General features: G+C 39.4%; 1 protein-coding gene across 4 annotated transcripts in view; it reads left to right on the top strand.

Annotated features, from left to right (window-relative positions):
- The window catches only part of LOC136847778 (prickle planar cell polarity protein 3-like), a 432,056-nt gene that overhangs the window by 207,938 nt on the left and 219,118 nt on the right, over positions 1 to 5,000 (top strand). The window contains exon 1 of one of the 4 annotated variants that reach the window (XM_067119688.1): positions 4,497 to 4,514. The exons of the other annotated variants lie outside the window; for them this stretch is intronic. The gene's annotated coding sequence lies outside the window, so the exon portion shown is untranslated. Of the gene's footprint in view, positions 1 to 4,496; positions 4,515 to 5,000 lie in introns of those variants that run through there. 4 annotated transcript variants of the gene reach the window in all.

The raw sequence follows: 5,000 nt of genomic DNA, 5'->3' as shown, positions 1-5,000 counted from the left end.
CTACCTGGAAAATTTATATTTTTACATTAATATCATAAATATCTATTTAAAAAGTCGTTTTTAAATATTGCTTTTCTTATTAGAAAATATGAAGAATGAAGAATTTTTTTAAATTTTCTATTTTAGACAATATGAAATATAAATAAATTATTTCGGATATTGGTTTACAGAATAAAAAATAAAACATTTGTAAGATTGATTTGGCATATTGGGATTAATCAAATAAAAACAAGTCAGAGTATATCCCTTTTATATATAAAAAAATAAAAAAACAAATAGATCAATCTGTTTAAGAACCACGAAGGAGCTTATGCTTATAAAGTCTGGGATATGAGGCAAAATACATTACCTCATGCTCATATTTCATAAATTTATTACTGGCGCGCCGTTCTTCTCTCTTCCTTCCCTCTAAACCCCCTCCCCTCCCGCCGCTCATACCCAACTCCCTCTCCCCCCCTCCACCACGGCCCCCTCCTTTCTCTGTCTCTGCCACTTCCTCCTCCCCTACCCCCTGACCCTTTTATATTTCCATTCCATCATCATTATCGTCTTGCGTTTCTGAGTTATGTTATATTCATTATATTCATGCGTTTACTATGCATTGTCTTCCTGTGAAATTGATAATGTTTCACGGGGCTCCTCAATTAGATTCTTAAACTATTCGCTCATTCCGCAGAAACTCATTCATCGTAGGATTAAATGCTGACGCGTCGAGTGGTTGTTAGAAATATTACGAAGTAGTAATTACTTGAACATGAAACTGATTAACTTAATCTTGGCCTGCGTTTATAATAATCTGATGTGGCTTTGTTGGTATTTTATTATTCGGTTACCAAAGGCAATGAGAGATCTGTGCCTCCCCACTTCTTTTGTGATGAAGAAAGTTAAAGAGTTTTTGATATTCTTGTCAACAAGAATTTTTGCCTCATTTACCGACAGTAATTTGAACTCCACGTTTTTATTTTATTTTTTTTTTTATTTGTTTCTGTGAACTGAATGAGATTTTTTAATATTTTTGTGAGGGAGTTCTATCCTGTTTGAACGAAATTAATTTCAATACTTTATTATTTATGCCTCAGGAATGTCTTTGTTCATATAAGTATCATAATGACTGTACCTCTGATAAGCAAGTTGAACTGACCTGACCCCTGATTAGCAATATGTAGTTATTACACTTATTGTTACGTGTTAATATAATGTTTTTTACTGTCAGTGCGCCGATGTATGTGTGTGTGTTTGCATGAGAGAGAGAGAGAGAGAGAGAGAGAGAGAGAGAGAGAGAGAGAGAGAGAGAGAGAGAGAGAACGCCCTTGTAGTGATGGAAATATGTGGGATTCCTGACAAATGTTCCAGGTTCTCTCGGTATTTCTTTGATATCTTAATTATAGTAGTTTTGTAGCAGATTCAACAGCAGCCCTGTCCCTCTCGTCGTCAAATTATAATTCTTCTCGATCCAAATGTATTGTATTTTTTCCCTCCAAAGGATACCGTTTTAACCTCCTTACCTGAAGATTGTCCCGACATCTCTCTCGCCCTTAGGGTGGAGACGAGGCCGCCTTCTCTGACGGGCGGGTGGGCGGCGGTCTGTTGAATTCGATGTCCAAGGGCGTGATTCGCACTCATGGAGGAAGGGATGTTGGATTGCCTATCCCATTTTGTTCTTAGTCATGATATTTGGGAGAAATAATTGGTTGACTGATTAATTAATTTAATTTTGTAAATTGACATCAGAATTACTATAGTTAATAGGAAGAGGAAGAAATCACTCAAGGGTTTGTGAATGGTCAAACGCAATTGAAGACACCATGGCATTAGTTTACGATATCTGAAGTTAAACCTCGGTCAGTATTTCAGCGTACAAACGTTATGCTTTATAACTGCCCCTCTTGTAGAAATGACCACTACAGGAGAGAAGAGAGAGAAGAATTTTGTTCGAATATAACATCCGCGTTCTGAACGCAGGCAGGGATACCTTCAGATTACGTCAAGGTAACTCTCGTAACATGCCAGGTTGGAATGACATGGTTAAAGACCTGTAGTCACATTTTTTTGGAAATGTTTTTGCTGTGCGGCCTAATGGTAGTCAGAGAGAAGGGCACTGCAATGCTATGGGACAGGCGAGGGCTCAGTTTAGACTTGGTCCGAGTCACTATCGATTAAATAAAATGCAGCTAAGAGCAGATGCAATTTTATAAAATTTGGTTCTACGATTACCCTCGTCACAGGAATGTCAACAAGTTCCTAGATCCCAAGACCAAGGGTTTGAGAACCAAAAGCAAGAATGTGAGACGATCAAAAAATGGTAGCTCTATCCTGAATTGCATAAATGACTAAGGCTCCAGAGGGCTAACAGACAACCTCCTAAATGATAACATTCGATTTCATTTCCCCGATCGTATTACACCAGGTAACATCAGCGATTACCATAAAGAGTTTACCAAATAATAAATCATCCGGGTGTGATGGTCTCCTCGCAGAAGCTTCCAAGTTCTGCCACCCAGTAATTTACATTTTGCTTGCTGCATTATTCGGTGCGTGCATAATTTACCAGTTTCTCCGAGATTCCCTAATCTTAGTTCACACGATACAATTACTCAGAGGCTTGCTAAAAGAAGCATCTAGCCCAGGCAGCTATCGCCTGATTGCTATCTCCACAGTTACATCAAAGATATTTAAATCTGTTCTTTCAGTGAGAATTTTCGCCTTTTTACACATTTCAGACAACCAGCTCGGATTTGAAGCTAAAGCTCTACCGACAGTTTCATCTCTTGAGTTTAAATAATGATAATCGTTATTATTATTATTATGAGTGTGACCTCAAGCTAAGATGGTCATTTAGCGTCCGAAAGCTGTTTAGGTCTTTAAATGGAATCATAGAAGTCTTGGGAAGCCTAAGCCCCACTGAGTAATCATATATTAGGCGTCTTCTGCCCTTTATAGGCTCGGCTTACCTTGGGCGCGTCAGTCGAAAAGCGCCGTTCTCACACAAGAAATGGGATAAAAAAAAGAAGAATAAGAAGAGGAGGAGAGAGAGAGAGAGAGAGAGAGAGAGAGAGAGAGAGAGAGAGAGAGAGAGAGAGAGAGAGAGACGTGGAAATGGGGCGCTGCTGAAGTTTTGCTGCGTAAGTTAGCCTTCTTCCATCTGGATCAGTTTTAAGGGGGAAAACTTCACCGCTGTTCAAGTAGTCATCATAGATTCTTCTCTTGACATCTAATTCCGCGTGGGAGCTTCGTCTCGGATATAATAGGTCAAGATATCCGGAATATAATCAGCGGGAAGTTGTGACGGCGAGACGGAGAGGAAGGACAAACTGAACGAGATTATCATCTGAAGCTTTTGATTATTCTGGGTGAATCACTCTAAATATCTCTCTCTCTCTCTCTAAGATTATTTTGTGAATTAATTTTGTAATCTTCCTGTCGTGATTATTCCATGAAGGAAACTTGGATTAAACTGGCCTTGTGCCAGCACAAGTTCCCGCTCCTGTGCAGTCCGTCTCTCTCTCTCTCTCGTAATTAGTTTGTGAATAAAACCAACCTATTAATCTACGTCTCGTGATTCTTCCGTGAAGGAACACTTTAAAAAATTTTAAAGACTCTCTCTCTCTCTCTCTCTCTCTCTCTCTCTCTCTCTCTCTCTCTCTCTCTCGTAAAATTATTAATCACCCCGCGAGAAAATCAACTTGCAGCGGATTCATTCGGGGGACTGGTTGTATAATTTCTCTCTCTAATGTTCCTCCGATCCAAAGGCACGTTTTATGATACACAACGGGAGGTTTGGTGGGCAGGTCGAGGATGGGTAGAGCCATTGGGGTGGGTAGGATCATCTTAGGGGCATGGAATGAGGGGGGAGGGGGAGGGAGAAGGAGGATTGGAAGGCGTAGGGGAAAAAATGAGGAAGAGGGAGAAGAGGAATTGATGGAGGGAAGTTTTACTACCTGTTAAAGAGAGAGAGAGAGAGAGTTCAGTGAAAATAACAGATCCAGGAAATTCTGAGTCTGAAGATTTAAGTTTAATTATTTTTCAGGTTGACGTAAATTGATTGACGTAAATTGAACTTAGAATCTTTAACATTTATAAACGAAAAAATAGCACACTCGTTATTCTTAACGTATTTAAACGTACGTACTGAAAACAAGAACGCCCTGAAGAATAAAGAAAAAGAACACCTTAAATTACCGTACTCGTTGGCCAGACATTAGAATTCTGGATGCCAAGTTTACACTCGTGTTTGAGAGGAGTTACTTCACACCTGAAGACCGCCTTTCCACATACCGCCCGGGACCAAGCATTGAAAAGGTGTTTTACGATTGTCATACTTCGGCAATGCTGAGCATTTCTCTCATTAAAAACGTCTTTTCACCTTTTCCATCACACTGTTAAGTGAATGCAGAGCTCCCGGTTTGCTTTGAAACCGCTGAAATAAAATTCCCTTTGAAAAAACATGAGCTGCCAACTGCCGCCTGTGTGCAGGTAGATTTTCTTGGGCGTACCTCAGTGTGCCTCTTGGTAAGGTGAGTGGAGGGTGTTGTGGCGTTCTCCCCGGCCATTACGCCACTGGGAAAATTACAGAATTGTTCATCGGGATATATATTCTCTGCGTTGTGGATGTGAAATAAATGAAAAGGATTAAGTGTCGAGAAAGTCGACGTGGAAAATTAATTTTGATAACGTGATAGTTTTTTAAGTGGCATGAGTTCGATTCGGCAATGTTAACAATGAATTAAATATTGGTTCAAGTGGCGTTAATTTTATTCCTCAATTTTAACAGTAATTTAGTGTGCGTCTTACATCATTTTCAAGTTGTAAGTGAAGTGAAACAATGAATATTGTGAGTTGATATATGTTTTTGTGCTAAGTGATGTCGACAGATTAGGTGATTGGCCAGTCAGACCTCAGTGGAAAAATGCTCAGCACTAAGAAGTGCTGAGGTTTAGAACTGAAATGTGAAATATTTTCTCAAATATATTTTTTGTGGTGTAATTGAAGGAAAAGCCGAA

Source organism: Macrobrachium rosenbergii, chromosome 17 (genome assembly GCF_040412425.1).
Source record: "Macrobrachium rosenbergii isolate ZJJX-2024 chromosome 17, ASM4041242v1, whole genome shotgun sequence".
NCBI classification, from domain to species: Eukaryota; Metazoa; Arthropoda; class Malacostraca; order Decapoda; family Palaemonidae; genus Macrobrachium; species Macrobrachium rosenbergii.
Note: the sequence above shows the minus strand (reverse complement) of the source record. Positions and strands in the feature narration are given on the sequence as shown.